The following is a 24466-nucleotide window of genomic DNA, read 5'->3' on the forward strand; positions in this document are numbered from 1 at the left end:
CGCTCTGTGGTGGCTACACAACAGCTGGTCTAACCTCAGGCTCCTTTTTGGACAGGTAGCAGAAGGTTGAGGGCATTGTTATCAGGTTTTAGTCTGCATGAACGAAAGAAGTATGTCTGGCCCTTACTTCTTTCTTCATCATCCCCTCTACGGGGAAGCAGCATCCTGGTCTCTGCATAGCTGACCTCGAACCTCTGCAGGTAAACCATGCTTCCTTGTGTTCCGAGTATTGAGTCAATACTGTCGCGTCCCCCATACCCTGACGAGGTGGTATTGGGAACGTCCTAACCCAGAGTTCCTTCTGGAACTCCAGGTCAACTGCCTAAGACGGGTCACACTTCTTCCTTCACACACAAGCTTACGTAGGCCACATGGTTCCTTGCGGAGCAAGGAACTTGTGAGGTGCAGGGACTCCTTTTCTCGAGTGCGACTCACTCGGATTCTGAGTCCCCGGGTAAAGCCAAAGCCAGTATGGCTGGGGACTTTCCACCCTTCCTAAGGGATAAGTCACCCTTTGTAAATAGCGTGGTTTGTATTTCGGTTACGGAACAAATGACAAATTCGAAGATAATTGTATTTTTCCTAACCATACAAACCTTAGCTATTTACACATATTTGCCCGCCAGCCCTGTCCCCCAAGACAAGTCCTACCTTTAAGTGAAAGTGAGTATTCACCTGTGTGTGAGGGGGAGGAGGGGTAGCTAGCTACCACTCCCCTACCCCCCCGCTAACTAGCGCGGGGGTAATACACCCTCGTTAAATTCTAATGGCTCGCCATTTCAGCTACGCTAAAAGTAATAACCCTTTGTAAATAGCTAAGGTTTGTATGGTTAGGAAAAATGCAAATTATCTTCGAATTTGTCATATTTATTTTTTTTTTTATTTTTATATTTCATATTTTTTTACATATTTTTTCTTTTGATTTTTTATTTTCATCACTTTCAGTGACGAGTTACGGTATGTTATCGCAGTCACCATCTCTACCTCCTCCCCGACCGTCTCTCTTACTGCGTAGCAATTCTTGCACCTGTGTGTGTGTGTTTGTGCATGCGCACACGAGTGTGTTTGTATCAATATTTGTTTTAGTTAATAAAGGAATTCAGATTACCTGTTATTACTTTCTTAGTTACATTTAATTGTTTTTCAACTCGACGCTGTTAAAAATCATATGTACTCTAAACACATTTTTGTTCAATCTCTCTCTCTCTGTCTCTCTCGGAAAAAAAATAATAGACGTATCTAACACTATAACAGCGAAGAAGAACGAGAGAGAGAGAGAGAGAGAGAGAGAGAGAGAGAGAGAGAGAGAGATTTTATTTAAAGAACATGTTAATGCTATGTTTAGAGAGAAACAGAAAAAGAGAGAAGTCTTATTTAAAAGAGCTTGTTAATGCTATCTTGGTTTTCTTTGCTTCACTTTTTTCTTTCTTTCTGTTCATCACGCTGGCCCTTCTCACAAATGATCGTTGCCAACAATCTCTTTGTCCTTTATCCCTATCAACAAACGGCGTTTTATCTCTTCCAGGGCATTGCTACGATGTCTTGTAATAATGGTGATTCCCTTCGATGGTTATTTGCTTTAATGGCTGCCTTCAGCTTGATGATCCTCTAGATCATAGGCCTATTCCGGCCATATTGTTTAGCCATAAAGTATCACTCACATGCACACTGCTCTCATGTTTTTCTATAATTTCTTGCTTCAATTCTAATGAAAGAATTGCCTTCTTCCTGTACTGAAACTTAGCTTCATAGGCACCATGATTATAGGTAAAATCAAAAAGGAAATGTGAGAAAAGGAAGAAAATAAGCACTGATAATAACAGACCAAACAGAGGACAACCACATGATACACACAAGAACAGAGAACTGAGCACTCGACCACTCAATAGCGTAATGTTTACTTCGTATGTTGGAGCAACACTTAGGATGTCGAGGCAGAAATTTGGTCGAATTTTACTTCGTATGTTGGAAAATTCGTATGATGGGATATTCGTATGTAGAGGTACCACTGTATATGTAAACATATTTTCATGTTTATGTATATATTTGAGTATAGAAATCAGTAAGTTTCCTTTTCAGAGTTCGTACTTGTGTGTGTAGTGTACGATATCTCCGTGGAGCCGTGGCAGTTAGGCCACCACAGTGTAATTTCATGGGTCGCGATCGAGTTTGACTACGGTCTCTCTCTCTCTCTCTCTTTAGGTCGTTCACCCTTTACTACGTTACTACGTCCTCGGTGCCTTCCTTCCCGTGTCGGGGGTGTTGCTACGCCGTACTTTTATCTCAATTAGTTTATGAATCTAATGGTATTTGTTAACTTTTCAGCTTTTGTAGAACGCTTCCTTTCGGGGTTTTCGTTCTTTCTTTAGTGAACATTCATTTTTGAATTACATAATTACATTGTTATAATTCTGTGTTTGTTACAGCTCTCCTTCCGTGAGTGTAAGTAGAGTTGGGGCACGTGTCGGTTGTGTAATTCTTGTGTTCTTTTCCCTCGGGATTCCTCTTCGGAGTCTTCCCGGGGGAATGAATGTTAACTAAGTACTTTTTATTCATTTTCACAGTTAACGTTCTAGCTTCGTTTGTATAATGTGACAACGAGTGAGCTGTCTTGTGGGGGCCTGGGGAGTCTGCTGTTGCTGCCTCCCTTCTGCACTTCGTCAGGGGCGTGTCTCCTTCTCCTGGAAGTGCTCCCGTGTGCCTGACAGCTCTTCAGTTCATCTTTGAACTCTCAGGAGGCTCGCCTCCTTGGGTGGGTACTTCCCTTCCGAGGGAAGGTTCCCTGTCCAGGTTTGAGTTTTTCCCTTCGGGGGGAACTCCTCTTGCCTTTATTTGTCTCTGGTCCTCCGACGGTTATGCTCTTGGTGCTGAGCGACCGTTTTTGTAACCTTGCTCTAGCGGACCATGGAATTTGTGCGACTATGCTCTTGGTGCTGAGCGATCGCACCTGCAGCTACGCTCAAGGGGCTGAGCAACTGCAGGAGCCCCTCTTCGGAGGATTGCTCTCTTTAGGTCACTTGCTGACCTGTCTCTTCTACGAAGTGTTCCTCTCTCGTTTGCGAGGGAGGGCACTCATAGAGACTCCTCTTCGGAGGACTCATCTGCTGTTGTTGCTGAAGGCTCAGTTCCCTTCGGGGGGCTTCCAAGCCCTACGGTCTCTCCTGCGTTGCGCGCCAACATTCGCCCCCTCGCCCACGATCTTCCAGATCTGGGCTCAGGCAAGATCTCCTTTGCCTCCTCGCCGACGATCTTCTCTAGTCTCTTATGCGCCAGCGTTTTGCTACGCGCCCGCGCGATTCTTCGCCTGCGCGCAAGCGTTTTACGCCCTACCGCTCGCCAACGCTCCATCGCTTGTCAACGCGCCATCGCTTGCCAATGCGCCATCGCTTGCCTACGTGCCTTCACTCACCTATGGGCCATCGCTCGCCAAATCTCGCCATCGCCCGCTGCCATTGCCCGCTTACGCGCCATTGCCCTCTTACGCGCCATTGCCCGCTTACGCGCCATTGCCCGCTTACGCGCCATTGCCCGCTTACGCGCCATTGCCCGCTTACGCGCCATTGCCCGCTTACGCGCCATTGCCCGCTTACGCGCCATTGCCCGCTTACGCGCCATTGCCCGCTTACGCGCCATTGCCCGCTTACGCGCCATCGCCCGCTTACGCGCCATCGCCCGCTTACGCGCCAGTGGTCTCCCGATCGCCTGCGCTCGCCCTCTCGGCCTCGCGCCCGCGCTCATGCGCACATGCTCATCCAGGTTCTCCCGCGCGCGAACCAACGGTTTTCCATCGCGCGAGCACCAGCGCGGTTCCCGCCAGTGAGCCATCGCGCGCCAACGCACCGTCACTCTCTTACGCGCTATAGCTCGCCTTCACACCATCGGATTCTGACCGACAGCTCTCGCCCTTCCAACCGCGCTCGCCCCCACCTACGCTCCCTCGCGCACTTTTGACTGCGCCCTTTCGCGCCCATGTGTCTGCGCGTCTACGCGTATGTGTGCCCGCGCACGGGCGCACCCCATTTCGCTCACGTACGAACCATCGATTTACCATGCGAGCGCCAGGGCGTTTTCGTCCGCGATTCCCGTGGGGTTTTCACAATACGGTCAACCTGGCAAGTCTTCTGGAGCGCATTCTGCCAGACCACGATCTTCGCCTCGTAAACGCAGAGCATGGCACGAGCGAGAGCAGGAAGAATCTTCAGGGAGGTCTGAGCTACATTCTTCTCCTTTTCAGAATCTGGGTTAGCCCTTCCTCTTCATCATTCCGTGGAAGAGGCTTACCAGGGAGTTTCTCTCAAGAAATTCTCCGGCCGGAGGGGTGACTGGTCTAGCCCTTCTTCTTCACCATTCCGTGGAAGGGACTTACCAGGCATTTCTCTCTCCGACTGCAACCCGAGGTTGTGTTCAAGGAAGCTCCAGGAAGATCATGGGAACTTTCCTTCTCTCGGGCACAGGCTCCTTTGCGTTCTGTTGCCAAGTTTCGAACTTGCGGACAAACTCGGTGTTGTAGCATCTATATGCAGTGATTGAGGGCTTCCTCTCGGAAGTCCCATCCGAGGATGTCGGCAACTCAGACACTCTTCCATCCTTGGGAAGAGCTTGTTTGAGCCTAAGGACGGGGAATTGGACAGCTGGTGTGGAGGAGGTCGAAGCTCGATTCACTCCTCCAAAAGGCGCTTACTTCCAGACCCGCCAAGCCTCCGACGCCTCATCATACAACCTCGTCAGCCTAGGTCATCGGCACCGGCCCCGGCAGCTAAGACAAGGTGTACAATAGCAGCTCCCTCCTGTCAGGGACAGGTAGGACGGGAAGTCCTCCCGGGGAGGCAATAATCCTAGAGGTAGCGGCCGAGTTTGTGAACTCAAGGGTTCGCAGCCCCCGGCAGGTTTCCCGCTGGGGGGATGCCTAAGGTTACTCTTTCAGATAGCAGCATCCTGGTGCTGATTCCTGCACGATCTCCGTGATCAGCCAAGGATGTCGCTCCTCGCTCTTAACATCTCTATCTCCGCTGACAGCGAATTCAGTGTCGCTGAGCTTCTATGCCATGGGATCGGCAAGGGGTTATCGGCTTTCCCCCGGCTTCTTCAGTCGCTCCTTTCTTGTAAGGAAAGCATCCGAGACGGGAGTCCCGTCATCGACCACTCAGCTCTGATCAAGTTTGTCGAACAAACTTCATTCAGCGTGGAACAGCTGAATCTACCAGGCTTGTAGCGAGACCACAATACTCCAGATGCCCTGGATCGGAAGGACGGGTACTTCCAGGTTCAGTTCCATCCGTCTTCCAGGAAGCACTTGGAACTCAGCCTAGACAACAGATGTTCCAGGTCAAGTTGCTGTGTTGCGTTCCTGCTACAGCATCGCAGGTTTTCACTAGAGGACTCTCCTTGATATCCTCACGGCCACTCAGGAGCAGGCTTCCGCCTCCTTCGCTTTCTGGAGGACTGGTTAACGCCGGTAGTCTCGGAATCGTTCTTCTTCGACACCGAGACAAGCTTCCGGGACTTTACCAAGATCTAGGGATCATGGTAAGTTGCAAGAAGCCTTCTCTGCTGCTACCTCAACATCAGGGATATCTAGCCATGATATTGACTCCTTCTCCAAGCCTTCCCATCAGTTGACTGTGCCAAGGCTGAGGAGAGTCGCTGTACCTTTCCTCAGATAAGGAGAGCTCTCAACCCTATCTTGGTTACGTTTCCTAGGTCCCCTTTCCTCCTTGCCCCGTCTAGGTTCCGAACAGTCGCCTCAGGATAGGTTCCCTGTTTGGCGGCCCAAGTTCCGGTGGAATCAAAGCAACGATTAACCGGACTTTCTAGTCCCTATGGGACCAGCGGAGCGATTAGACTTGCAATAGGGGTTGGCCTACGGAAACCTCTTTCAAGGGAGGGGATCTTTTCGTCCTTCCTCCGCATTTGATGCTGTTCTCGGGCTCGTCAAAAGGGGGGGGGGCATGTTCTGGTTCAGACCGATGGTCAGCACCTGAAGGGTACCCCCACTTCATTCAGCAAGGATTAAAGGCCGTAGTCTGGCCCTTCAACAGATCCAGCAGATCCTGCCAAGTCGCTCACGGAGCGACAACTCTACGGTTCTGGTACGTTTTCATACATTCACATCTTGCAGTAGAGATACTGAGATGAACCGAGTTCCCCTCAATACCTCTATCGGCTCGCTCATTCTCGGCAGAGGAATGTTCTCTCCGGCAATCTGAGCAGAGACTCACAGATAGAGAGTACCTGGGGGTCTTTGGCCTCTAGTAACCAGCTAAGTCCTGGCCTGGGGGACCTGATCACGACAGCCTGTACTTCAAGCTGCCGCTGTACTACCCCCCAGTCTCAGACTCCAAGACTCTTTGGCAAGATGCCTTCCTGTAACGGTGGGACAGCATCGATGCCTACGTCTTCCCACCATTTTTGTCTGTTGAGAAGGGGTCTCAACGAGAACAGATTGTCAGTTAACCTACTGATGACCTTGAGAGCTCCGCTGCGACTTTACGCAGAACGGTTTCCGTACCTTCTGTATCCCCTGGCGGAACTCCCGGGAGAGTTTCTTCCACGACACAGGCTACTCAAACGACCACACTGCAACATCTATCACAAGCCGTAGCATCGCTTCGGCTTCACGCCTGGAGACTATACGACACCTCCTCACAAGAGGCACCCCGCAACAGTCGCGGAGCGGAGTTCGCGTCACCTGCGATAGTCATCCGCAGGGGTCTACCAGGCGAAGTGGAGAGTCTTCTGTGGATGGTGTCGTGGGAGAGGTACCTCTCCCCTTGATGCCTCTACTCCAGCATAACGGAGTTATTGTTTATCGGCGGGAGGAAACTCATTTTCCGCTCTCGGCAGTGAAGCCTATCGCTCAGCCTTACCCTGGCCTTCAGGCTGAAAGGAATAGACATATCCTCCCCGCTGGATCTTTCTTCGCTCATGCGAGACTACGAACGTACCTGCCCCCAGTCGGAGTGAGACCTCCTCCGTGGAGCATGGTTCGGGCTCTTAAGACCCTTAAGAGATCTTCTTGCGAACCATTATGTCGGGCCTCTAATCGTCGCCCGTCTTGGAAGACGGTGCTCCTGCTCGCTCTGGCCTCGGCCGAGTGTGTAAGCAATCTTCATGGTCTCATACGACTCCGCCCTTTCAAGAGGATAGGGGGAGGTAACACTCAGGTTCGTTCCTGAGTTGATTTCCAGACTCAGAATCTTGGAGTCCCGGACCTTCGGTTCGACTCCTTCAAGATTTCGAGTCTCTGTTCTGTAACAGATGACCCAGACCTTCTCCTACTTGCCAGTAAGGAACCGAGGGGTTATCTTTAAGAACAGCTGCAGTTTGTCCTCACGTGCTAGCCCAGTTTGGGAGCACAGGAAGGACGCAGGGGAGGATCGTCAAGTATTCCTTTTCAGCTCGGATTCAAAGGCATTCATCTCGACCTGAATCCAGACCCTCCCCCGTCACGTCGCCCTACAGCCCACGATGTCAGATACATCGCAACGTCCCTGGCCTTCAAGAGGGACTACTCTGTGACGCAGGTGCTACAAGCTGGAGTCTGGAAGCGTCTAGCGACCTTCGCAGCCCACTTCCTGCAGGACGTGACCCACAGGGGTATCGATACGTTTCTATCGCCCTGTGGTGGCTACAGAACAGCTGGTCTAACCTCAGGCTCCTTTTTGGACAGGTAGCAGAAGGTTGAGGGCATTGTTACCAGGTTTTAGACTGCATGAACGGAAGAAGTATGTCTGGCCCTTACTTCTTTCTTCATCCTCCCCTCTCCTGGGGAAGGCAGCATCCTGGTCTCTGCATAGCTGACCTCAAACCTCTGCAGGTAAACCATGCTTCCTTGTGTTCCGAGTATTGAGATAATACTGTCGCGTCCCCCATACCCTGACGAGGTGGTATTGGGAACGTCCTAACCCAGAGTTCCGTTTAAGAACTCCAGGTCAACTGCCTAGGACGAGTCACACTTTCTTCCTTCACACACAAGCTTATGTAAGCCACACGTTTCCTTGCGGAGCAAGGAACTTGTGAGGTGCAGGGACTCCTTTTCTCGAGTGCGACTCACTCAGATTCTGAGTCCCCGGGTAAGCCAAAGCCAGTATGGCTGGGGACTTTCCACCCTTCCTAAGGGGTAAGTCACCCTATGTAAATAGCGTGGTTTGTATTTCGGTTACGGAACAAATGACAAATTCGGAGATGATTTGTATTTTTCCTAACCATACAAACCTTAGCTATTTACACATATTTGCCCACCAGCCCTGTCCCCCAAGTCAAGTCCTAACTCTAAGTGAAGTGAGACATTTCACCGGTGTGTGAGGGGGGAGGGGTAGCAAGCTACCCCTCCCCTACCCCTGCTAACTAGCGCGGGGGTAGTAAACCCTCGTTAAAATCTAATGGCTCGTCAATTTCAGCTACGCCGAAAGTAAACCCTATGTAAATAGCTAAGGTTTGTATGGTTAGGAAAAATACAAATTATCTCCGAATTTGTCATATTTGGACTGCCATTAATGCTATTTTTGCTTTCTCTCTTTTTAGTGTGAGTGTGTGTGTGTGTTGACTTCTGTCAGCCATGCGTACCTGCCCTAGATCCTGAGGGCCGCATCTGCGGTACATTCATATCCGCCGAGGACACCTATCCTCACACCCTTTGCGCTACCTGCAGAGGTCAACAATGTGATATCGATAATAAGTTTTGGGAGTAAACTGCCTCTCAGTGGGAAAGGTTTAGGCGACGGCGAAAGGAGTAGTCTAAGCAGGTTTTTTCGAAGGGGGAAAACCCAAGAGCTCTTCTTCTACTTCTCGACCTTCCTCTGAAGCTTCTGCTCGTACGGTCTCCTCCGAGGAACCGTCAAGTAGTAGCGTAGGCCAATTAGTACTTGGACAACCTCGGTCCTCGAGAGACGGTGTTGCTTCCCCTAGCTAAGCAGCCCCGCCTCTCCCCCCAGGTGGATCCATGACTCTTTCTCCCTTTTTACAGGATTGGTCATCCTAGGGGTTACTGGGTTTGCCCTCCAAGGAGGCCCTGCTGCAGCTTCTTTGCCATGGTGCAAGTGTGCAGCTTTCGTTGGCGTCGGAAGTGGATCCTCTGGCCCTTGTCAACGTCGTGGTGTCAGAGGTGTCGTCTGCAGCCCATCCTGCCAATGTTCCTGCCTCTTCTGATTCGTCCGCTGTTGCCAAAGACTGCTCTTCCCCCCATGCCGAACATCATTCGAGGGGGAAGCAAAGTCCTATGGACGTCTCTCCTGCGAGCGTTTCTCACCCTCAAGGGGGTTCAATCATAGAGACTCCTCTTCGGAGGACTGCTGCTGAAAGTCAGCTTGCTGATACATTGGCCCCTAGAGGGCGTCACCGTGGGAGTCGTTCCCGACGTGCTCTCCCTCCTCTTCGCCTCAGAGGTATTCCTTCGCCATCGGTGAAGATACGGCTCTTTGGCTCTTCAGCCTCGTCATCGCAGCCCTCTTCCACAGAGAAGCCTCTTTGTCCAACGTCTTCTGGCTCTCGACCCTCACCTGCATGTGGACCTTCTCCCGACAATGCTGCCACTAGTCCACGAACTTCGGTTCTGAATTCTGTGCCTGAGGATCCTGCGCGATCCCCTTCGGACGATATTCGTCCTTCCAAAGGATCCATCCTCTCGCCAGCTCAACATCCTGCGCGCCAATCTTCAACTCGCCGTTCTCTGACTCACCGCCTACCACTCCATCCGCCTCCTGTCCTGTCTCCTCCATCTCACTGTCTACCTATGTGCCTTTCTCGTACGCGCCATTTCCCTTCGTGTCTTTCTCCTGCGCGTCTTTGTCCTGTGTGCCATTCACCAGCACGCGCCTCTCCGGCTCGTCAAGAGGATTTTGTTCAATGCCTGCCTTCGGACCATCGCCGACCAACATGTCGTTTGCCAGCGTGCCAAGCTCCTTCCAAGCACTGTTCTCCTAGACAACGAGTTGCTTCAGATCACCATTCACCTGGACGCGTGACTGCTGCCCCTTGCCACTGTTGGTGCTCACCAACTCTCTCCACGGCAATACAGTGAACCCTCGCTACTTCGCGGTTCGACCATTGCGGATTCACCACTTCGCGGGTTTTTTCCATAACCCATATATATATATACATATCGCGGATTTTCCGGAAATTTCGAAAATACCGCGATATCTGAAGACCCCAAATACGATATTTCGTTACCTGTAATTCCATTAATACTGTAATTAGTAATATCTGCTCTTACTGATTGTTAATTGCATTACATCTGATATATAATTCAGCACAGAAAGAAATAAAACACGAAAAGAGAATGTGATCATACGATAATTCAGTACTGTATACAGTACGTAGTAAAATCAAATCTAACATGAAATGCAAATCAGATGCAGTCATACCATATTAGAATGGTGTAAGGCTGCTGATGGCTACTACTGTACTACAAATGTAATGGATGTGCTTCTTTTCCATAAATCTTTTGTATGTATACGTACGTAGTACTGCATCCAATAATATTCTTTGTTGCAAAAATCACATTTCGAATAAGCGTACGAGAGAGAGAGAGAGAGAGAGAGAGAGAGAGAGAGAGAGAGAGAGAGAGAGACACATCCTACAAAAGAATTAAATAGCATATGTAAAGCTATTATTATTATTGTTATTATTATTATTATTGTTGTTGTTGTTAATAAAATTATTATTGTTATTATTATTATCATTATTATTATTATTACTGTATTATTATCATTATTTATTATTATTATTATTAATACTGTACGTACAGTATACGCGGGGTATCTTGTACTTTGAGTTGGTAACCTACGCATCATATAAGACGGGTTGTGATTGGTTCAAGCGCTGATAGATGACGAATCAGAACTCAAGTTTTGTTATCTAGCCAGTGATTGGTGTTTTGCCCGCATCTCCAACCCGCAGCATCTAGGTTCTCACGGCGGCCACTTTCTCTTACGCCGTATCGCTGAGTAGACGTTCTTAAGTTTGTGAACTTTAATCTGTGCTGTGTGCGACTGTTTTAAGTTGAACTTTTTGTTGAACTTTCTGTTAAATCCTACTGTACAATGGCTCCCAAGCGTTCTGCTTCTACTAAGGCTGGTAGTGAGGCTAAACGCCACCGAAGGATGATGACGGTTGCTGAGAAGGTGACGCTTCTCGATATGTTGAAAGACGGTAGAAGCTACGCGGCCGCAGCGCGCCATTTTGGAATCAACGAATCCACTGTTCGCTATATCAAGAAGGACGAGGCGAACATTAGAAAGACGGCTGCAATCACCTTTTGCAGATCAGCGAAGCGAGTCGTTACCACGCGTAATAAAACGATCGTACGCATGGAGGGTGCTTTAGCTGTGTGGATTGCCGACTGCCGGAAGAAGAACATAGCCTTGGATACGAACACCATCCGAACAAAGGCTTTGAGCTTGTATAAGAATTTTGCTGCAAAGGAACCTCAAGACGACGACGGCAACCATGCTGAAGAAGATGATGATGTAGATGAACCTCAACCAGGGACATCCACTGATTCCCAGCCTCAGAAACAACGTTTTTCCGCCAGCAAAGGATGGTTCGCGAAGTTTCAGAAATTCTTCGCCCTGAAAAGCGTTTCCCTGCATGGCGAGGCTGCTTCCGCTGACACTGCCGCTGCTGAAACTTATGTGAACCAGACGTTCAAGAATATTATCGCCGAAGGTGGATACAAGCCGGAACAAGTGTTTAATATGGATGAGACCGGCTTGTTTTGGAAGAGAATGCCGTCGCGAACTTTCCTGTTCAAAGAAGAAGCCAAAGCCTCTGGCTTTAAAGCATTCAAGGATCGCGTTACCCTCGTGATGTGTGGCAATGCTGCTGGATTTTTGCTAAAGCCGGGGCTTATTTATAAGTCGAAAAATCCACGCGCTTTGAAAAATAAAAACAAGAATCTCCTTCCCGTGTACTGGATGCATAATCCAAAAGCATGGATTATGAAGATGCTGACCTCCAACTGGTTCCACCAGTGTTTCATCCCGCAAGTCAGTGAATAACTCTTAGAGAAGGGCTTGCCATTCAAGATCCTTCTCCTTATGGATAACGCTGGTGGACACGCAACTGACCTGTCGCGTGAGGGCGTTCAGGTTGAGTTCCTGCCACCCAACACCACGTCATTAATTCAACCGATGGACCAGGGGGTTATCAGGGCGTTCAAGGCCCTCTACACGAAGAATACCTTGGCGGACCTCGTTGCGTGTGTGGATGCTGCCCAAGATGATGAGGATGAAGATTTTAACTTGAAGGCGTACTGGCGGCAGTACACTATAGCCACGTGCCTGAAGAATATTCAGAAGGCACTGCAAGAGATGAAACCTGCAACCGTGAATGCGAGCTGGAAGAAGTTGTGGCCCCATATTGTTTACGACAATCTGCAATACGGAAATCTGTGCAGTTGGCTGCCATAATTGGAGGTGACGGGTTTGGCGACATGACGACTGAAGACGTCGACGAGTTGTTGGACTGCCATTTCCAGCCGCTAACTGACGCAGACCTAGAAGACCTGACGAAATCGGCAAGCGAAGAAAAGAGTGAAACGCAGGAAGAGACCCAAGAAAATGTCGAAGAAACGGGCTTAACATTAGAACGGCTTGCCAAGTTCTGCAACCATATGAAGGAGGCGAAAAAAATGTTGCAAGAGTGGGACGAGGATATGGTTCGGTCTATGCAAGTCTCCAACAAGGTCGATGACATCATGACTCCCTACAGGATGCTCTTAGAGCGAAAAAAGAAGCAGCGGCAGCAACTTCCGATCACAATGTTCTTCCAGCCTCGCAAAAAAAAGCCAGTTCCTCCTGCTAGTACGCCTTCGGAAGAAATTGAAGAAGTTGAAGAGGTGTCCCAGGAAAAGGCACCTCTGTCTAAAGAGACGTAAAATACTATTATTGGCTGCACATTAGAAGACATCATCAGCTTCATCATCATCATTTCTACTGTGCAGCAAATTCATCGCCATCATCATTCAAGTTTTTCTTGAACTTCTTTCGTGGTGAGTACAGTAACAATCTTTATTTTTTACTTTGATATTCTAACTTTTTAATATTTGTGCCTGTTTTATAGTTTAGTACTGTATGCATTAAGTTAAAGGGAACGTTTTAAAAGTCTGAAGAGTATACATGTTGTAACCTATCATATTTTTTTTGTTTAAAATTTACATTTACATACGTAAAACAATCTCTCTCTCTCTCTCTCTCTCTCTCTCTCTCTCTCTCTCTCTCTCTCTCTCTCTCTCTCTCTCTCTCTCTCTCTCTCGTAAATTGTTTTCCTGCTTTGCTACGTACAGTATGTACTGTATGATTTTATATAGATACGGTAAATAATATTTGTAATAACATATTTTGTAAATGTTTTTACTGTAAATATCATTATTTATCACTTTCATCATGCGCGTTAAATGCCTTCTTTGTTCTGAGCGTGGTTGTTTACTGAGCGTAATTTATGACGCCGTCGTTTCAGGCGGCGTCATAAAGAAAAACATTTCATTTGGAATTCCTAAGAAAAATAAGTAAAACATTGGTAATAACAAAATCAACATACTGTATAATCAATATAATCGATGCAAAAACTAACCTATACATATATGTGTACACTAAATGAGTTTGTTTCTTCATTATGATCAGAGATAAACGTAAACAAAACATTGGTTGCCATTTTTTATTGTGCTTTTTAGCGTGTTTAGGAAACGCATGATATAAAATCGCCTTTAATATTTGTGCCTGTTTTAGTTTAGGGTACTGTAGTACATGCATTAAGTGTTCTGTACATTAAAGGGTAGTTTGTTAACAGTACTACGTACAAGGGAAGGTTTTAAAAGTCTGAATATACATGTTAAATAAATAGGTAAATATGGTGTCACTACTTCGCGGATTTTCACCTATCGTGGCCGGGTCTGGAACCTATCTACCGCGATAAACGAGGGTTCACTGTACAGTGCGAAAGCCGGGAAACGGTGTATGGGCGCTCCTGGGGAGTTCAAGATCCAGAAGATTCCGGTGCCAAAGGTGGACCCAGGGTATCAAGACAGCTCCAGTAAAGACTCGTTAAAGGTAACCTTCGGTTCCCTTCCCTTCAGGGGATCTTTGTGACAGCACCAGTGTCAGCAAGCAGCCCTGGTTTGGCACCATTGGCAGATTGTCTGGGCAGTAGTGCAAGCTTTTGGGCCTGCCTTCTCAGCTTTCTCTGGAAGCCTCTGCTAGCTTTCAATACCCTTCGGCACTAGCAGAGTCCCAGCAAAGAATCTCAGCTGCCTCTCCTCTGAAGAGGAAAAGATGAGTCTCAGATACCATTGCATCCTTTAGGGTGAAACTGACCACTGTGAGGCCTTCAACAATAAGGCCAAGCCTCTCTGGTACTCCTCCCAGACACACTTTTGGCTCAACGCCACCCTAGCCAAGGGAACCTGACGAGGAACATGTGCCAGTCTCCTCCTTTCCACTTTCGGAAGAAGACTCCCCTCGTGAGGAGAGCATTCCACCTCCAGTAGAGACCAGGAAGGATAGACCATCCAGGCCTTCCATTTTGGAGATGTATCTTCTGCCCCGCAAGAAGTCGAAGGATTCTAAGACGCTACCCAAGTCCTCCAGGAAGACTACCAAACCCACAGGAACAGTAAGTCACCCTAGAAATGATCACGACCCACCCTGAGATGAGCTCTTGGGAGTGGATGAAGGAGACTTCTCTGCCAATCCCATCTCAGAGGGGGAACAAAAAGAGTCAGAGAATGCGTTTTGGCAAGTTCTTATTGATGTGTTCTCAACGGGTTTGCCAATCCAGAGATACCCCTCTGGAAGGGCACCAAAAGCCCCCAAAGTCCAGTGCAGCTTTGCCCTGGTCTCGGGCTGAAGAGTGCCCGGGGTAAGATCGCCCTACAGCGCTCTGATTTATCCTCCCTTCGTTCGGGCTCCTCGGCCAAGCTCCTCCCAACTCCTCGCATACAGCAAAGGAGGTACTATGAGGTTTTGGATGAGCCTTGACCAGCTCTTCCATTCCACCACTCTCTGGAAGAGCTGATCAAGGGGATCTCTCTAGAGAGACTCTCCAGCCATCAGGTCATGTTCTCGGCGACAAAGATTTTCAGTCATAAGAGTCGCTAAGTATGGCATGTAGGCTAATTCGTGACTAGATGTATGGTTAGGGTCCTTGGGAATCCTGGTATGGACTGAGGATTTCTCTAAGGAAAGTACCAGGAAGGATATGGAAACCTTCCTCCTCTCGGGGACCCGTACCATCGAGTTCCTATACCACCAAGTTTCGAACTTGTGGGCTAATACCATCCTTAAGTGTTGGGACTCGTTATCCGAGAGGTTCCATCAGCAGGTCCGTAACGCTGAAATCACTAGGCTCAGGAACTCCTCTCTCTAGGGATCTTCATTGTTTAAGCCAAGTGATGTGGAGCAGTCTGCAGAGACATAGAGGAAGTCCCACCAGGACTCTCTCCTCCATAGAGCCTTAACATCCCGGCCCTACAGACCACCAGCTCCAAAACAGCCGAACCCGCCCGAAACATCGATCGTCAGCGAAGAAAACAGTGTCCATAAAAACCTTAACTACCAAAGACGAGAAAGGTGCAAAGTCCTCCAAGGGAGAAAAATATCCTTGAGGAAGTTGCTGCAAGCACTTGGATAGGCGCTCCCCCTGCTTGTCCACCAGTGGGGGGATGCCTAAAAAGTTGCTAGAACAGGTGGAAGCAACTGTGGGCCGATCCCTAGACAATCTCCGTGATTCATTCAGGGTATCGCGTCCCGTTCATGTCATCTCTCCCTTCCCTAATCAATGATCCAGTATCGATAGACTCCTTTGCATTGGAATCAGCAAAGGGGCTAGACCTCCGGGCAGAAGTCTAGACCATGTCGGAGAAGGGCGCTATCCAAGAGGTCATCGATGACTCCCCAGGCTTCTTCAGTCGACTCTTTCTTTTTAAAAGGGCGTCTGGAGGCTGGAGACCAGTCATCGACCTCTCAGCTCTGACCAAGTTTGTCAAACAAACTCCGTTCAACATGGAGACGGCAGACACGGCCAGACAAGCGGTAAGATCACAGGACTTCTTGTGCACACTGGACCTAAAGGTTGTGCACACTGGACCTAAAGGCTGCGTACTTTCAGATCCAAATCCATCCGTCTTCAATGAAGTACCTAAGATTCAGCCTAGACAACAGGAAATACCAGTTCAGTGTAGTGTGCTTCGGTCTTTCTATAGCACCGGCGTCCGTCTCCTCCATTATCTGGTCGATTGACTGATCCTAGTAGACTCGGTGGCAACCCTTCTTCAACACCTAACACAAACTTATGAGACTTTGCCAAGATCTGAGGATCATAGTAAACCTCGAGAAGTCCTCCCTGCTTCCCACTCAAAGACTGGCATACCTAAGTATGGTCTTGGACACCAATCTCCACAAAGCCTTCCCATCAGACGGCAGGATAGTGAGGCTGAGAAAGGTTGCAAGACCCTCTCTCTGACGAGAAGAACTCCCGGCCCAGAAGTGGCTATGTTTCCTCGGACACCTATCATCCTTGGCTCGTCTAGTTCCCAATGGCTGCCTCAGGATTTGATCCCTCTAGTGGTGCCTTAAGTCCAAGTGGAATTAAGCCTTTGATTCCTCAGACACTCTGATCCTTATGGGATCAGTGGAACATATGGACTCGAGTGGTGGGTGGCAGACGAGAATCTGCGGAGGGGTGTAGATCTTCTCGTCGTCGTCCCCCCAGATTTGATGCTGTTCTCAGATGCTTCTGACCTCAGGGCTTTGGTCAGAGTCAGAAAAATACCTCTACATGAATTTCTTAAGAGTTGAAGGCCATCTTTCTGGCCCTTCAATAGTTCTATCAGTTCGTTGCGGGCGGGGCAACTCAGTGGTGGTGATGAGCAGCAACACCATGGTAGTGGCTTACATCAACAAGCATGGAAGTACTTTTTCGTAACCCCTATCCCATCTAACAATAGAGATACTGAGATGGGCCAAGATTCATTCGATACCACTATCAGCACGCTTCATTCCAGGTAAAAGGAATATGCTCGCCGGCAACCTGAGCAGAGCATCTCGGATAGTGAGTACTGAATGCTCTTTGGATCATCTAGTAATCAGCAAAGTCCTGACTTTGTGGGGTTTTCTGGTGGTGGATCTCTTTGCAATGGCCCTGAACATCAGGTTCCCGTTGTACTGCTCCCCAGTCCCAGACCCCAAGGCTCTCTGTCAAGATGCATTCCAACAACAGTGGAACAATATCAACGTTCACGTTTTCCCCCCGTTCTGTCTGATGAAGAGGGTACTCAACAAGGTCAGAACATCGGTCAACCCTCTCAATAACCCTCATAGCTCTGCTATGGCATCACGCGGAATGGTTCCCGGACCTTCTGCAGCTCCTGACGGAGCCTTCAAGAGAACTCCCTCCACGACATGATCTACTCAGACAACCACACAGCAACATCTACAACAAAGCCGTAGCTTCTCTATTACTTCACGCTTGGAGACTATCCGGCATCTCCTCACTCAGAGAGGATTTTCGCAACAAGTTGCGAACAGGATGTCTGGATACCTGCGAAAATCATCAGCACCAGTCTACCAGGCGAAGTGGAATGTCTTCTTTGGTTGGTGTCGTGGAAGGGGTATCTCTCCATTCAATGCCACTATTCCAGTGATAGCGGAGTTCTTCGTGTATTTGCGTGAAGAAATGGGCCTCTCTGACTCTGCGGTAAAAGACTATCTCTGAGCCTTAAGCTTCGCCCTTAGACTGAAGAGAATGGACATTTCCTCATCACTAGAACTTTCCTGACTCATACAGAGTTACGAACTTACCTGTCCTCAGTCTGAAGTGAGACCTCCCACATGGAACATGGTTCGAGTTCTCCAGTCTCTAAAGAGGCCTCCCTATGGCCCATTACGCCAGGCAACAGATTGTCACCTGACTTGGAAGACGGTGTTCCTGCTTGCTTTAGCTTTGGCCAAACGAGTCTGCAAACTCCATGGTCTCTCATATGACGTCGCCTATTCAAGGGGATGGGGAGAAGTAAGTTTCTGCTTCACCCCTGAGTTTGTTGCTAGACTCAAAATTCGGGGTTGGCGGATCCTAGATTTGACTCCTTCTGGATTACGAGTCTCTGTTCTGTAACAGACGACCCAGACCAAGCAAAGTGAGCGCAATCACATGTGTGAATGGGAGGGGTAGTGAGCTACCCCCCTACCCCCCACTAACTAGCGGGATGGGTAGTTAACCCTCGCTATATTTTAATGGATCGTCCTTTCAGCTTTGTCGAAAGTAATACCCCTAATAAATAGCTAAAGGTTTGTATCGTTAGGAAAAATACAAATTATCTCCGAATTTATCATGTTTTCAATGTCGGTTGTTCCAGCTAGGATGCAGACCCTATTTATGTTATGTACGTAGATATCTTCCTGACTGTCTGGAAATTGTTGGAACTCGTAATAAAGCTAGAGAAGGTTTTCTATGCTCATAGGAATTACAGAGGCTTAGAACAGAATCCTAATGATTCCCAGTATTATAAAACAAATCCATTGGAGGTGATAACCTAAAAGTACATAAGAAAACAAAATGAATTAGTGGAGAAGACAGCTTGGTATCTGATCAAATGTATGTATGGTTTATCTCTAGGACATTGGCCGGTCCTTAGTCTCTGCCACTCATGAGTAACCTTTAACCTGTTAAGCATCCCCCTGAGACCACCTCGCTACTAACGTACCGTCATGCTTTTTTTTTCTTTTTTTTGTAGTTAGCAGTCATTTCACTAATGATAGTTTTTCAAAGGTAATATTAATTTTTATGCTTATAATTTGTATTTGTAGTTAAATGTAGGAATATTAATTAACCCTTTTACCCCCAAATGGCCGTACTGGTATGTTTCACTTAACTCATCCGATACGTCCTTGCAAAAAACTGCTATTCACATTTTTTTTGCATATTTTGATAACTTTATGAGAAACTTCAGGCATTTTCCAAAAGAATGAGACCAACCTGACCTCTCTATGACAATAATTAAGGCTGTTAGAGCAATTTAAAAAAGGGATTTTGACGAAGGAAAAATCTATTTCTGGGGAGAGACCTGTGACGCCCGGTGAAAAAGGGTCCTTCTTTACATTTTTCTAATATAAATCTTCCAAATATACTAGAGAAAGATAAAAGCATGGAATGCAGAGGTTACAACCCTCGCGCGAACACCTTGTTGGTGTCGTGTATTTAACAAGGGCGTGTGTAAACCACTATTCACAGGCTGTCTTCCATTTAGATAATCCCTTCATCAAAGGGGAGGGCCATGACAGGCCCTAGAGAATACAGTTGGACTACTCCACCGACACCCACTACTCGCGCTCTCCAGGTCATCCTTCTGTTTTGGACTTGCCCCCTAAGTCGTTTTTATTTTGTTAGGTGTGTTTCGCAAGTGATTCTCGTTAATTCAACATGACTGACGTTGCTACTTCACCTTTACCAATGTTAAGTACCATAGTTTTTTTTGACAGTTTTTTCAGTACCGGGCATTTGTTCTCGTTCCAGTAATGTGGATTTTAATTTTGGAAGAGGCTTGGCCGTCCTCGGTATCGGCAGCCATTTTGGTTTTGTTCGATTCGGTAGTTTTCCAAGTTAATATTGCCCTTCTGGTACTCTGTCATCAAGGTTATATCACTTACGTTTTATGACCAATATTATTATCATTATTTATTATTGTTTTTTACTATGGTATTTATTTGCTAGCAAGTCCAATTTGGACGAAGAATATCGATCTAGTCTTTGTTATAGTTATGTTCACGCCTCAGGAAGGTGCTTGATTTAGACTATATCTTTATGTTTAATTGTTACGTTGTCGTTATTCTTCGTTCTTGGTTATTACAATTTTATCATTATGCTTATTATATTATTGTGTGATTTTGGTTTTTTATTATGTAACCTTGAGAGTGTGAGCATAGAGTGCTCGTATTCTGTTTCTACAGATACGAGTTACCCCTTCTCTCGTTTTCTTTATTAAGCTCGAGTAGAGGAGGTGGATTTCCCGTTTTCCGTTTTATACGATCACGAGTTATTCCTGCCTCCTCTTATTCTCAGAGTTGATGATATTACGTTTAATGATATTCACGTTTTATTGATGTGGTTACTGTTAATAGAGCTAGCACTATTAATAGGTTACGTTAGTGTATGAGTCATTATTTGGGATCGCTTTATGACGACACCCTTAGCTCCGCCTTGAGTTATTGTATACTCCGCTATAATGGATACTCATTGGGTGAGAACTAGTCAGATATTTGGAGTGCAACGGTGAAATCCGCCACTCAGACTCTGGCTGAGGCCTTTTGCACACAAACCTTTGTCATGATTGATCACAATTACATTATAACGGCCCTTTTTTCATCGAATCTCCGGCTTCACTGGAGATAACACGGACATTCAGTATGGAGGAATTTTATCGTACCGCTGAGGGTCACGATTTCACGATGACGGACCTTTGTCACCGGATCTCCGGTACAAACAGAGATCAATCAGACGATCAGAACCAGGGTACGAACCCCTTTTCATGAATAATCACCTTTCATTATTACGGTCCTTTTTATCGAATCTCCGGCTTAACCGGATATCACACAGATGTTCAGCATTGAGGTTAATATTATCTTACCTCTGATGTTCACGTTTTCACTATGACGAACCTTTGTCACAGGATCTCCGGTGGCAACAGAGACCACTCAGACCACGGGTGGCCAATCTTTTGTTTTAGCTGTAAAGTAAAGGATTTAACATGAATACAAAGTAAACTACTTTAATGACACTTTGGATTTGCATTGATAATATTCATTAGTTATTCTTGAAGGTCCTAATGAAAATATATGAACATATTTAGCAATTTTAAAGAAAAGTCATTCAATTTACTATCTATGGGGTATAGTGCGCCACTTGTAATCATGCAATGCGACACTGTTGGCGCATGAGTCATAGGTTGGCCACCCCTGACTCAGACGTTCAGAACCGGGGTTAACATTATTTTACCGATGAGGTTTATAGTTACATGTTACGTGGTTACTGGATATTAGTATACTATTGATTCATCTGTTCACTGACCGGAGTCTCAAGGAACAGTAGATAGCCTCTCATGGCATGGTTGGTTTCGACCTGGCTTTTCATTAGAAGGGGCTAGCGTTCGATCCCAAGTACTGAGTAGCAATTTATTTCTATTTTGAACATGATGTTGTATGGATATTTATCCATATTTCTACATATTTATAATTAAATATATGCATAAATATAACCGTTATTTTTAGTTTATACTACATATTTATAATTGAATATAGGCATACAAATAACCATTATTTTTAGTTATACTGATTAGGTTGATCCCAGCCTGTGAATGGGATCACTAACTTGAGTTTCAAGGAACATCCAGACTTATGTCTCCTTTCTATTACAGAAGGTCCGCCTACATGGTATGGTTCCCGGAGCCATGCACTATCTGCTACGAGCTGTCCTCCCTACTCCTGACCCATGAGGTAAGTTGGTTCTAATGTTTCTATTTGGTATACTTGGGCGATGATTTAATTTGATCCGGATTTATGTATGCATTACTTATTGAGGAGAACGGTCTTCTCCTTCATCACTAATCCCCTCACTTCTTTCAGGACGATGGTGAATCTCTCCGGCCTGCAAGAGCGGCTCCCCGCCCTTGGGTATCAAGGTTTGGAAGGAATGCTCCATTTAGAGGATCCTATCTCCTCGGAGTGTCCTCTCTAAGGTTGGACATCGACCCCATGGATGGGCAGGTAGGTGGTGATAAGTTTGGAGCCTTCAGCTTTGCAATTACCTGCGTCACCGACCTAGGACCCTCAAAGGATCCTGATGTTCATATTCCTTGCATAAAACCGTGACTGCTAAAAGCCAAGGGTAGGGTTAAAGAGCAGATACAACACATTCTAGGGGGCTATGACGGAGCTCAAAGATATGGTGGTGAGTGCTGGCCGTCACAGATCGACCCAGAAAAGATATATTGCAAAATGTGCTTGAAAAAGAAAACACCTGGGGTTTAAGGGTTGGAAAGTTCCAAATAGCTTGGGGGTAAATGGGTTAAGTAATGGAATGAAAAATTAATACTACTATTATTTTATTTCAAAAGGGTACGTAATACGTAATGAAAAATATCATACATCTATGCATTATTATGCATTGTTATCATCAGCTTGCTTATCTAGTATTTCATTTATTTAATCTAAAGAAATATGCCTCGTCTCTAGGCCACTCATTGTGAAAGAAGCAAAGCAAATTACCCTCTCAACCTAAACACCCGAAGCTCACTGAAAGGAAACCATACAGTACCAGTTGTCTAACGTTAAGCGACCTTCAGAAAAAAGTTGCCAGATGCCTTATAGGTTTCCATTTACAGCTTGCTCAAGCTGAGTGTGTTGCCAAATAGTGTTTTCCTATACTTACCATACGAGTCAAAATATTATTACGAGATTGACTACTTGAAACACTCATTTAAAATCATGAACGTAATATCCAGTTGAAGGCGGTACCGAGTAGATCGTGGTGAACATATTATTTTGTGGTTGATGCTTAACAGGTTAAGAAAATAGTGGATACAATAGTGGCTTTAGTATCCCTAGAATTTTTGGCATCAGCATCACAAAACTTGTTGTGTATTAGAATAGCATCACTATTTGCAATATTTTTAGGTTGAATTATCCCTTTATGGTATTAGACAAAAAAGTTCTATTCTGGATTAAACTTCATCACGGATGATAAGTAATGCCTTGTAATTATAGATTCAATCTTTAGGAAAGGTAATTTTGGGACAATTATTAATGAAAGGGGTATAGTACTGTATAGTGGCATCCTTCTTTATATTTTTTTTTTCTGGAAATATGAATGGGAGGTAAAACAGTTGTTGTTTGTAGATGATACTGTACTGGACTGGTTGCAGACGCGGAAGAGAAGCTTGGCCGATTAGTGACAGAATTTGGAAGGGTGTGTGAGAGAAGGAAGTTGAGAGTTGATGTGGGTAAGAGAAAGGTTATGAGATGTACGAGAAGGGAAGGTGGTGCAAGGTTGAATATTGTGCTGAAAGGAAAGTTACTTGAGGAGGTGGATCAGTTTAAGTACTTGGGGTCTGTTGTTGCAGCAAATGGTGGAGTGGAAGCAGATGTACGTCAGAGAGTGAAAGAAGGATGCAGAGTGTTGGGGGCAGTTAAGGGAGTAGTAAAAAATAGAGGGTTGGGCATGAATATAAAGAGAATTCTGTATGAGAAAGTGATTGTACCAACTGTCATGTATGGATAGGAGTTGTGGGGAATGAAAGTGACCGAGAGACAGAAATTGAATGTGTTTGAGATGAAGTGTCTAAGGATTATGGCTGGTGTATCTCAAGTAGATAGGGTTAGGAACGAAGTGGTGAGGGTGAGAACGGGTGTAAGAAATGAGTTAGCAGCTAGAGTGAATATGAATGTGTTGAGATGGTTTGGCCATGTTGAGAGAATGGAAAATGGCTGTTTGCTAAAGAAGGTGATGAATGCAAGAGTTGATGGGAGAAGTACAAGAGGAAGGCCAAGGTTTGGGTACATGGATGGAGTGAAGAAAGCTCTGGGTGATAGGAGGATAGATGTGAGAGAGAGCAAGAGAGCGTGCTAGAAATAGGAATGAATGGCGAGCGATTGTGACGCAGTTCCTGTAGGCCCTGCTGCTTGCTCCGGTGCCTTAGATGACCGCTGAGGTAGCAGCAGTAGGGGATTCAGCGTCATGAAGCTTCATCTGTGGTGGATAACCGGGGAGGGTGGGCTGTGGCACCCTTGCAGTATCAGCCTAACTCGGTTGAGTCCCTTGTCAGGCTGGGAGGAACGTAGAGAGGAGAGGTCCCCCCCTTTTTTTTTCATTTGTTTGATGTCGCCTACCCCCAAAATTGGGGGAAGTGCCTTGGTATATGTATGTGATTATTTAAAGTGGAGCTATTAAACTTTGGAAAGTACTTAGTTGATATATTTTTAAATTTCTTATTTTAATAATTCCAGGTAGTGAGTGTAGATGAAAGAGCTGCTCTGTCTGAGTATGATATCCATCTTAGAAAATATCAGTAAAGCAAAGCGCTAGATGCTGTTCTTTTGCCGTACGTCTGTAGAGTGAAGCCCCACGTCACTGTAAATGTGATGCGTGAACTCATAAAGTAAGTCTTAATGTGTCTATTTTAAGAGGTTTTCCAAAACTATAATGCAGCTGTTATTTTTCAGCTGATAAGTGGAATGTAATGTGACTTTGATTATAGTGCACTATATTATTATTATTATTATTACTAGCCAAGCTACAACCCTAGTTGGAAAAGCAAGATGCTGCAAGCCCAAGGGCTCCAATAGGGAAAAATAGCCCAGTGAGGAAAGGAAATAAGGAAATAAATAAATGATGAGAATAAGTTAATAATAAATCATTCTAAATACAGTAACAAAGTCAAAACAGATATGTCCTATATAAACTATTAACAACGTCAAAAACAGAT

The 24466-nt window shown here is 46.3% G+C and overlaps 1 pseudogene; it reads left to right on the top strand.

Annotated features, from left to right (window-relative positions):
• Positions 1-24466, top strand: part of LOC137628501 (U3 small nucleolar RNA-associated protein 15 homolog) — a 203407-nt pseudogene that overhangs the window by 174171 nt on the left and 4770 nt on the right.

This window comes from Palaemon carinicauda, chromosome 36 (genome assembly GCF_036898095.1).
Source record: "Palaemon carinicauda isolate YSFRI2023 chromosome 36, ASM3689809v2, whole genome shotgun sequence".
Classification (NCBI taxonomy): domain Eukaryota; kingdom Metazoa; phylum Arthropoda; class Malacostraca; order Decapoda; family Palaemonidae; genus Palaemon; species Palaemon carinicauda.